Source organism: Thalassophryne amazonica, chromosome 3 (genome assembly GCF_902500255.1).
Source record: "Thalassophryne amazonica chromosome 3, fThaAma1.1, whole genome shotgun sequence".
Taxonomy (NCBI): Eukaryota; Metazoa; Chordata; class Actinopteri; order Batrachoidiformes; family Batrachoididae; genus Thalassophryne; species Thalassophryne amazonica.
Window position 1 is genome coordinate 125,659,896 of NC_047105.1, and position 12,035 is coordinate 125,671,930.

The window sequence follows — 12,035 nt, forward strand, 5'->3', positions numbered from 1 at the left end:
ACGCCGCCACCTGCCCGGCTCATTGACGGGGAGCCTGCCTGGACAGTCCGCAGGCTCCTGGACGTCCGTCGTAAGGGCCGGGGTTTCCAATATCTGGTGGACTGGGAGGGGTATGGACCTGAAGAACGCTCCTGGGTGAAGAGGAGCTTCATCCTGGACCCGGCCCTCCTGGCCGATTTCTACGCAAGACATCCAGACAAGCCTGGTCGGACGCCAGGAGGCGCCCGTTGAGGGGGGGGTCCTGTTGTGTGGGCCGCTGAAGAGGAGGTACTGCTGGCCCACCACCACCAGAGGGCGCCCTGCTTGGAGTGCGGGCTCCAAGCATGAGAGGGCGCCAGACCCAGAAGAAGTGACAGCTGTCACTCATCCCTGCACCAGCTGTCCACTCGTTCATCATCACCACCATAAAAGCCGGACTGCAACTCCACCTCCCCGCCGAGAATCGACTACCATTATCAAGGTAATTTCTCTGTGAACTTAAGACTGTATATCTGTCTAAACTCTTCTTTGCAGCCGTTTCCTGTCGGTGAGACTCGTCTGTGGAGGTGGCGTTTGAGGTGTTCAGCGACGGCTTCGCAACACCTCCCACCCAGATAAGTGCTCAAACAGGAGCTGCACGAGTGTGTGCTTGGAGGTGGAGGCGCTTCCTCCCTCGCTAACTGTGGATTTACTGAGTGTGCGGACTCACACTCACTCATCATATTTCTGCTTTCTGCCAGCAGTACCAGGGTCGACAGCCGAAGACAGAGGCCACCTGGGGACTCGGGACTTGGCGGCTCCGGTGTTCTTCAGACCGTTGGTGGTGGAAGCCGTGTGGGACGCAGCTTCTCTCTCGTCGGGGGTCTTCTATCTTCGAGCCTGCCCACACGTCACCTGGTGTTAAATTGACTGTGCAGATTATAGTACGTTTCGTTGTGTATTATCGCAACATTAAATTGTTACCTTTTTGGCTTATTCATTGTCCGTTCATTTGCGCCCCCTGTTGTGGGTCCGTGCTACGACACCTTCCCAACACAACAACTGTTATGATTATTTATTAGAAAGTTGTTGAAACACAAGATGACTGTCAATCTCCCTCGGTCTGGGATCCATGCAAGATCTCACTTTGTAGGGTAAGGATGATTCTGAGAAAGCTCAGAACTACACAGGAGGACCTGGTCAATGGCCTGAAGAGAGCTGAGACCACAGGCACAAAGATTACATTAGTAACACATGATGCTGTCATGGTTTAAAATCCTTCAGGGCAACAAGGTCCCCCTGCTCAAGCCAGCACATGTCCATGCCCGTTTGAAGTTCACCAGTGACCATCTGGATGATCCAGAGGAGGCATGGGAGAAGGTCATGTGGTCAAATGAGACCAGAATAGAGCTTTTTGGAATCAACTCCACTTATCATGTTTAGAGGATGAGAATAACCCCAAGAAAACCATCCCAACTGTGAAGCATGGGGGTGGAAACATCATACTCTGGGGGTGCTCTTCTGCAAAGGGGACAGGACGACTGCACAGTATTGAAGGGTGGATGGATGGGGTCATGTATTGCGAGAGTTTGGCAAACAACCTCCTTCCCTCAGTCAGAGCATTGAAGATGGGACATGGCTGGATCTTCCAGCATGACAATGACCCCAAACACACAGCCAGGGCAACTAAGGAGGGGCTCCGTAAGAAGCATTTCAAGGTCCTGGAGTGGCCTGGCCAGTCTCCAGACCTGAACTCAATAGAAAATCTTTGGAGGGAGCTGAAACTCCAAACCTGAAAGATTTGGAGAAGATCTGTATGGAGGAGTGGACCAAAATCCCTGCTGCAGTGTGTGAAAACTTGGTCAAGAACTACACGAAACGTCTGACCTCTGTAATGGCAAACAAAGGCTACTGTACCAAATATTAACATTGATTTTCACAGGTGTTCAAATACTTATTTGCAGCAGTAACATACAAATAAATTATTTAAAAAAAATCATACATTGTGATTTCTGGATTTTTCTTTTTAGATTATGTCTCTCACAGTGGACATGCACCTAAGATGAAAATGTCAGACCCCTCCATGATTTCTAAGTGGGAGAACTTGCAAAATCGCAGGGTGTTCAAATACTTATTTTCCTCACTGTATATGTAAAATTGAGCATTTTTTTATATCCACGTTTCAGTTAAGATTATTTGTTGGGGGTGGGGGGCTGTCAAATTAACAGGGGACAGAAACCTCTTCCTCCCATAAACAGTACTATAATATATTGCACTTTGTAGACGGTCCCTAAGCTTCCGTTTCCCTGCCGCCTGCTCGTTCAGATCAGTATTATTATTTCCAGCTCAGAGGACGGCTCGTATGGATAAAAAATAAGGTCGCTCATTGTCTACCTTCCTGAGGTTAGAAACTAGTATTGTTTGTTTTTCAACAACATTTCTCTCAAGATTATTGAGCCGTTTACCGGAGGGGGAGGTTTCTGTCCTGTGAGTTTGACAGGTGGACTGTCCCAGTCAAACTCCTCACCTGGCACTGTCCCTGGAGCGGGACACATCCAGTGGGACCGGGCGCTTGACACCACAAGCAGTGATGGGGTTTGCAATCAAGATTTCCTGTAGTAACTGAGCTGTAAACGGAAATCCATAAACTAAAGTATTTAAACTGAAATATAAATATACGAGGTCTATTAGAAAAGTATCTGACCTTATTATTTTTTTCAAAAACCATATGGATTTGAATCACGTGTGATTACATCAGACATGCTTGAACCCTCGTGGGCATGCAAGAGTTTTTTCACGCCTGTCGGTTACGTCATTTGCCTGTGGGCAGTCTTTGAGTGAGGAGTGGCCCACTCTCTCGTCGATTTTTTCATTGTTTAGGAATGGCTCAGAGACTGCTGCTTTGTTTGATCAAATTTTCAAATCTGTAAGGCACAACTGAGTGGACACCATTTGATAAATTCAGCTGGTTTTCGGTAAAAATTTTAACGGCTGATGAGAGATTTTGGTCTGGTAGTGTCACCGTAAGGACGGCCCATGGCGCCTGATGGCGATCTGCGCTTCGAGGCGGCAGCGTCTCACCGTTTCAAGTTGAAAACTTCCACATTTCAGGCTCTGTTGACCCAGGAAGTCGTCAGAGAACAGAGAACTTTCAGAAGAAGTCGGCATGAGGAGTTTATTGGGACATTCCATTGTTAACGGACATTTTGTAATGAAAGAACGTGCGGGCAGAGTCGCATGTCGGGCTGGACCCGACCGCAGGGGGTCGCGACAGTAAAAACACCTCCGTTGGAAACCTTAACGGGCAAGTTGGAACATGCCCAAGCTGTTAAACAATTTCTCAGTTACTCACTTGTTGAAAGCCATCAAAAGCTGCCTGAATTTTATAAATGGTTTTCAACACGGAGGTGTTTTTCCTGTTGTGGCGCACACAGATTTGCCGAGTCGTCACGGAAACGACGCGGCGAATTTGCGCGCACGTATTTCATTACAAAATGTCCTTAAACAGTGGAACGTCCGCATAAAGTCCTCATGCCGGCCTCTTCTGAATCTTCTCTGTTCTCTCACGATGTCCTGGGTGAATTAAGCCTTAAATTAGGATGTTTTCAGGTCGAAAACAGGCTGACGACGGCGCCTGGAAGCGCTGAACGACGTCCCGCTGCGTGGGAAGTCCTTACAGCAACAGAAACACCCCATAATCTCTCATCAGCCGTTAAACTTTTCACCCAAAACCAGCTAAATTTCTCGAATAGTGTCCACTCGGATATTCCTCACAGGTCCAGAAAAAATTTTGATAAAGCAACGCGCGCCGTCTCGAGCAGCATGTGAAACAAAGGAATTCAGCCGAGAGGGCGGGACCACATCTCACTCAAGGCCTGCCCACAGGGAAATGACGTCACCGACACACGTGAAAAAACGCAGGCATGCGCACGAGGGTTCAAGCATGATTGGTGTAATCGCACGTCATTCAAATCCATATAGTTAAAAAAATAAAAGGGTCGGTTTATTATCTAATAGACCTCGTATATACGAGGTCTATTAGAAAAGTATCCGACCTTATTATTTTTTTCAAAAACCATATGGATTTGAATCACGTGTGATTGCGTCAGACAAGCTTGAACCCTCGTGCGCATGCGTGAGTTTTTCCACGCCTGTTGGTTGCGTCATTCGCCTGTGAGCAGGCTTTGAGTGAGGAGTGGTCCAGCCCCCTCGTCGTTGTTTCATTGTCAGGAAATGGCGGAATGATTTGGGCTTTTTTTCCATCTGGCAGCTGGAAACTATTAGAAAAATTTATCTGGCTTTTGGTGAAAATTGGTAGAGAATAAGGAGTGTTACTGTCGCTTTAAGGACGGCCCCCAGCGGCTGTGGGGCTGAACGACCATTTCATTTCTAAACGGATGGCTGTCTGGATCCGTGACCATCGTGTGCCATTTCTCTGGTTATCACAAGAGCTGGACATCAACCATTTTCCGGCAGATTTCACTTATAACAAGAGATTTTGTCATGGAAAGCCTAGCGATGGATTCGCTACTGGAGCGAGACAAAACCACCTCCGTTTTGGTCTCACAGGACGGCTTTGAGATGGCGTTCAGACAGCTGTCGGTGGTTTTTCCATCGAGTGATTATCCGAGAAATTGTGGATGTGCCTGGACATGCCAGAACATGTCCTGTGAGGCATCATCACGGCGTTGCTTTGCGCCATGCGTCACCACTGCGACACGCGGAATTCCTCCGCACGTCTGTCTCAATGTGCCGAAAAAAGTGCTGATGTCCACGTCTTCACATTCCTGTGCTAGTCAGACGACGTCCCGGATAAAACACAGCGTCCAGTTTGGAAATGAACGGCACATTCCACTGTTACAGGAGTTTTTGTCATGGAAAGAGGAGCGCGCCGCGGCGAAGCCTCCGCTCATGATATATATATATATAGATATATATATCTATATATATATATATATCTATATATATATAGATATATATATATATATATATAAGATATCAAGCAATTTTCAGGTGTTATTTTTCCCCCATTCTTTTGGTAAGCATGTCTTAAGGTGTGAAACTGTACATGGTTGTCATTGTTGCATTTTCATTTAAATTTCTCCACACATTCTCTATTGGTGACAGGCCATGGTTGTAGGCAGGCCAGTGCAGTACCTGTACCCTCTCCTTTGGCAGCCATATCTTTGTATGCAAAATGTAGTTTTACAGTGGCTTATTGAAAGAAGCTTATGTTGCTCTAAAATCTCAAAAATCTACTTTTCTGCATTAATGCTGCCATCACTGATGTAAAATATTTCAGAGCACATGACGTCCAGTACGCGACCGCAGCCGATGTGCTTGATGAATTCCTGTGCAAAAAGTAGTTCCCAGACCTGCGATGACAGCGCGTTTTCATGGATAACAAAAACATCAGGAGTATATTTGGCACAAGAACTTGTGTATCTCGTGTGTTTTTACGCCTAAATGATCGTTAAGTCAGGACTCTCACTCATCCAGCAGCATCTTCTCATGTCTGCAAATTCAGCGCGGGGTCAGGCGAATGTAGTCCGGCGAGTAGAAGTGGGCGGATCAAGCCTAATATTGATAATATTAATACCAACGCTGGTATTGATATTGAACAATCCTCATGTAAAAAGATTGATATTCAAGCTTTTTTTCTCTCCTGCACGCACTGACTGCTGCACACGCATATTCATCAAAGTCTCTGTAAGAGCAGCGCTGCACTGTGTTGCACTGTGTTACACAACACGGAGCAGCGCATCCTTGTATTGTGGTTTGTCAGCCCTCTACCAAAGGAGATTTTGTTTTAAGTTGTGTTGAGTGATATTTTTTTTAAACAAAAATGTTGATTGTGATAAAGTATTTTGTTGTCACGTACAATGTTTGGCGAAATTCTATCCTAGGTCGTTTGGATCCTTTGGGTCTATGAAGCTTAAATATGAAAAAGTATCAGTATTGGTATCGATATTGGCGATACTGGGCCTGTATTTACTTGGTATCGGATCAATACCAAAATTCCCGGTATTGCCCGGTGAGCTATCCCACAATGCCAAAATAGCAGAGACATTGTGCCAACGAGAGCGGCACGCTGAGCAGGGTGCAGAACAAGTGTGAGCCAGTGTCCTTTTTTTTTTTTTTTAAACACACATGCTGTGGTCCGGAGAGGAGAGTCAATCAGTGTGTGCTGGAGAGTTCTTCAAGTTTTATCTGCAAGGTCGACTACTCATGGTCTTTATAATAACTTGTTTGTAACCTAAAAGGAGACGTGGAGAGGAGGAGAGAGGTTCGGAGCGGTTTTTCCCAGTCTTCCCAGTGGATGGGAAGGTTAAAAAAATTTTTTTAAATGCTTAAAGTGGCACGGGGTTAAGAGGGCTGTAATTAGGGGTGGTGGGGGAGCCCTCCAGAAGCTGAAAGGTTTTAGCCATGCTAATGCTCCCCTGAAGCATTTGCTCCCCCCTCCAAAAAAGTCTGAAGGACCAAAATGACATGGTGAGATACTGAAGAGCTTCGCTAGTTCATGTCTGCGACATATGCACATTATTATACACTGTAAAGGGAGAAATATGTCAATTCCTCCCAAACCTATGATCCATTTCAATAATTTTCTCACGCTTTTGACACTGGAGAACCTCTACCTATCTTGCTCCTCAAAGCCTGTCATAGATACTGCTTTTGTTCCAAATTATGGTTACAATCACCTGTGACTCCACCTTTGAAATAACATTATTTATTCATGTTATCTCACTACTATCCCTAAAGTGTTCTCATCCCAACTGTGGAATATGGTCAGGCCCTGAAATGGAGGAATGATGCATATTAACAAATGAAATGAAGTTGACCACACAAAACATGAAATATCTTGGCTTATACTGTCTGCAATGAAATCAAAGTAAAACTGCATTTTCCACATCATCTCCATTTTTTTCTGATTTGACAAATTATTTATGTTCCTGACGAAAGACACAGTCTTATCTCAGATTTTATGTGTGATGCTAAAGGATTATTAACCGAGCAAGCGAGGTTAATAATCCTAAATAAAATAATTTCTTTATTATATGGCTGTTTGGAGCTGTGTTTTCATCTTGTTGGTCTTTATTTTGCATTTCGCGTTGTGAAAACTGTAAATAAAGTTGCAAATGTGATACGCGATCCAGGCGGATTGTCATGGTAACGGTCTGATGTGGGAAAATATCGGACCAGAAATCAGCCAATCAGAGCGAACGTAGCATCATAGCCATATAATAAAGATAACTACTGTCCAGTCAAGCTCGATGTCTGTGTACAAAGAGGATTATTGCTGATGGTGGAGGCTACATTGAGGAAAATAAGTATTTGAACACCCTGTGATTTTGCAAGTTCTCCCACTTAGAAATCATGGAGGGGTCTGAAATTTTCATCTTAGGTGCATGTCCACTGTGAGAGACATAATCTAAAAAAAAAAAAAATCCAGAAATCACAATGTATGATTTTTAAAAAAATAATAATTTATGTGCATGTTCCTGCTGCAAATAAGTATTTCAACACCTGCCAATCAGCAGAAATTCTGGCCCTCAAAGACCTGGTAGTCTGCGTTTAAAAAGTCCACCTCCACTCCACTTATTCCAAATTAGAAGCACCTATTTGAGGTCATTAGCTGGATAAAGGCACCTATCCACCCACCCAATCGGTAAGACTCCAACTACTAACATGGCTAAGACCAAAGAGCTGTCCAAAGACACCAGAGACAAAACTGTAGACCTCCACAAGGCTGGAAAGGGCTACAGGGCAATTGCCAAGCAGCTTGGTGAAAAAAGATCAACTGTTGGAGCAATTATTAGAAAATGGAAGAAGCTAAACATGACTGTCAATCTCCCTCGGACTGGGGCTCCATGCAAGATCCACCTCGTGGCGTATCAGTGATCCTAAGAAAGGTGAGGAATCAGCCCAGAACTGCACGGGAGGAGCTGGTCAATGACCTGAAGAGAGCTGGCACCAGTTTCCAAGGGTTACTCTGGGTAATACACTAAGACGTCATGGGTTAAAATCATGCATGGCACAGAAGGTTCTCCTGCTTAAATCAGCACACGTCCAGGCCCGTCTTAAGTTTACCCATGACCATTTGGATGATCCAGAGGAGTCATGGGAGAAAGTTATGTGGTCAGATGAGACCAAAATAGAACTTTTTGGTCTTAATTCCACTCACTGTGTTTGGAGGAAGAAGAATGCTGAGTACCATCCCAAAAGCACCTTCCCTACTGTGAAGCATGGGGGTGGAAGCATCATGCTTTGGGGGTGTTTTTCTGCACATGGGACAGGACGACTGCACTGTATAAAGGAGAGGATGACTGGGGCCATGTATTGCGAGATTTTGGGGAACAACCTCCTTCCCTCAGTTAGAACATTGAAGATGGGTCGTGAATGGGTCTTCTAACATGACAATGACCCGAAGCACACAGCCAGGATAACCAAGGAGTGGCTCCATAAGAAGCATATCAAGGTTCTGGAGTGGCCTAGCCAGTCTCCAGACCTGAACCCAATAGAAAATCTTTGGCGGGAGCTCAAAGTCCGTGTTTCTCAGCAAAAGCCCAGTAACCTGGCTGATCTGTGTGGAGGACCGGTGTGGAGGAATGGACCAAAATCCCTGCTGCATTGTGTGCAAACCTGGTGAAAAACTACAGGAAACGTTTGACCTCTGTAATTGCAAACAAAGGCTACTGTACCAAATATTAACATTGATTTTGACAGGTGTTCAAATACTTATTTGCAGCAGTAACATACAAATAAATTATTAAAAAATCATATATTGTGATTTCCAGATTTTTTTTTCTTTTTTTCTAGACTATGTCTCTCACAGTGGACATGCACCTAAGATGAAAATTTCAGACCCCTCCATGATTTCTAAGTGGGAGAACTTGCAAAATCGCAGGGTGTTCAATACTTATTTTCCTCACCGTACATCTGGCAACATGTGTGTCTTTCTGAAAGATATCAATCAACTGATAAAGGCGAGAGGAGGGATGAATCTTAAATTACTGGTAGATGAAAAAACACCTGTACTCAATACAGGGATCAAATTCCATCTGTTTGGTACATGTGAGTACAACAGGCTGGATTCAATGTTTCTGCGCTGCGCAAATAAAATGTCATGATATATAAAATGTTGTGTGCAAAAATGTGAAAATTGAAGTAACAAAAAAAACAAAACAAAAAGAAAAGGAAAACCCCTTCAGCTGCTCCTTTGTTTTCCCTCGGGTTCACCACAGTAGAGCCGAGGTGGATCTGCATGTTAATTTGGCTCAAGTTTCATGCCAGATGCCCATCCTCACACAACTCCACATTACAGGGATGAGGTTTGAACCGGGAACCTTCTGCAGTGAAAGAATGCACACGAACCACTTGGCCACCACCCCTGCTAAGAGTGAAATTTAAAGAACTTTATTTTTACAAAAGGGAAAATGTAGTTAAATCAAACATACCAGTGGAAAATGATGATGATTTTGCTTTTTTTTTTTTTTTTAAAAAAAGATTGGATCAAAGAAAGCTCTAACAGAGGGTCGAAGCAGGAAAAAATAATAATAAAAAAAAAAGGCCTGCACCTGCTGAGCCCTGAATGGTGAATTTCCATGACCCAGAGTGGAAGTCACAAGACCTGGGCAAACATGGATACTTCCAAAAAATGCTATCATCCACAGGTGTTTTATTTGGTGTTTCACAGTGGTGAATCTCGCGGCATCTCACGGTCCGTGACTCAAGCGAGGAGGTCGGTTTCAGCAGAGTTCTGGTTTAGGGCACAATGTAAACATGAAGTATGGACAACAAGACAACGTCAGGGCAGAGCAGAAGTCCATCACAGGTGCTACACCTCCTCTAGATAGCCCCCCCAACTTGAGAGAATGTGTCATAATCACTCGTGAACTCACTGAATCGATGACATCCACGTCCTCGCTAACCATTGTTTACATAGCTTTGAAATGCTGGAAATCTACTGGCACCGCGATGCATTCTGGGAAGCGCAGGGGATTATGGGAGATGTTAAAGTACTGAATTGGTGTAAGACTTGATATATTTTGAAAGGAGCGATTGCACTCTTTACTGTATTTAAGATGAACGCAGTGCAAACCGTGGACTGCACTGCCACTGCACCTATGTTCTATGGAGTCTGTTGGAACTTTTAAGGAGAAATTCAAGACCCATTTGCACAGGCCTGCTTTTAACTAGTTTTATGTTATTGCTGCTTTTAGTTTGTTTTTTTTTATTTCTGTGTTTCTCAAATTACAGCATATCACTGTGATTTTATCTTGAAAGGTGCTGTACAAATAAACTTTGCTTACTTAGAGTGTAAATCGAAGCTGTTCTGTGTTCTTGATGACTGAATTTTTCTTCCTTTGCCAGCAAAATAAACTTGTATTGAGACTTTGATCTTTTTCTGACTTTTCTAGACACTTTTAACCCCTTAACACCTGAATTTATATAGCTGTATATAAAAAATGTTTTGTGTGTGTTTTTGCCTTTAAGTAGATGGTAAATAATGTTGACATTATTAATTTCACTTTTGCACAAAAAATAAATAGTAATTTTGGTATTTTGGTAATGAATTTATGTTATAATGTTATAATAATAATAATGGTATGTTGCAAATTTGCGACAACAGGCATACTGGTCAATTTGGTATGTTGCATATTGAGTCAAATATTGTCACATATATGCTACAATAGGCGTTAAGGGGTTAAGGAACTCTTTTTGAGTAATTGAACACAGCTGGTGATCAAGGACTCTGTCCAAAGTCTCCACAACACTTACTTCTGTCAACCGACATGAGGGCAGAGGTTATGTGCTTTGCAAACACTAAAACAAACAAACAAAAATAGTTTATGATTTATGATGAAATTTTATGGCGACAAATGGCCTTTAAATTAATGAATATTTGATCAAGGTTTGGGGGCATCTGAATCTTTCCTTTGTTTTCTTTTTTCTCATTCTTTGGCTGTTGTGCCTTATGATGTCATAAAGATCTACTGAGAATAAAAATAAAATTCTGACTACTCTCTTCAGTCAGCTGGTGGAGGAACCACAGGAATGTATTCTCTGGGTGTCTTTCCTGTCTCAATTCTGTAGATGTCTCCTCAGCTTCTTTCTTCACTCCTCCTTTAATGCACTTCATCCTTCCATGTGTGTAACAGTGTATTCTGTATGTTCAGTCAGCACATGTTAGGGTAGACCTGTCCATGTTCTGGTCAAAGTCCAGCTCTGGTGGGACTGGCCATCAGAATCAGTCTGAAGCTCAGAGCCAGGAAGCCAGTTCCCAACAGGTCACCCAGAGCTGTGAGATAGGGGATGGAGAAGTTGTCTGGGTCGAGTCCCCTCTGCCACAGCCACCAAATCATGATGCTCGCCACGTACAGCAGAATCATCACCTGCACAGTGACATTTAATAAATTAAATCTTGAATCTTGAGTCTTTAATAACATTTTCCAAAGTGTTAATTATGCAAAATTTCATGATTCTACTGCAGAAGACTGCATAAAGAAATGAGCAATCTGAGATGACAGATCTCAGATCTGTCATCTGTCAAGGGTTGACGAGAACGCAAAATAAAACGTGATTCACATCGTGACCCGGACTTTACCTGGATCCGGATTCCACAACACAATGCAATAATTGCATACTGATCCAGAATGGTCTGAAAAATCATGATGTTGAAATCTGATATTTAATTCACAAGCTGAAACAAAATAGTGTCTTCCTGATCTATGTTTTACATCGTGATGTCGTATCTTTCTGTTGCAGAACCTGCATATTGAACTGGATCACTCCCAATAAATCCTCAGCCAGAATCCAGATTCAGATCACGTCCAAAATTCAGGAGTCTTTCATGCCCTAATATCTATCTTTGTTGCAAATTTCGTGAGAATACGTGAAGTAGTTTTAACGTTTGAATGTCCTTCAAAGTCTATAGAAAGTCAAATCTTGATCCAGAATCCGGATCCAGACCACCTCCAAAATTTTGTGGAATTTTCCATGGCCTAATTTCTATCTGTGGTGAATATTTAGTAAAAGCCATGCAGTAGTTTTGATGTAAACCTTAAAAGCCTACA

General features: G+C 43.3%; 1 pseudogene; it reads right to left on the reverse strand.

Annotated features, from left to right (window-relative positions):
* Positions 1 to 10,924: 10,924 nt before the first annotated feature.
* LOC117507827 overlaps positions 10,925 to 12,035 on the reverse strand; it is a 69,457-nt pseudogene continuing 68,346 nt past the window's right edge.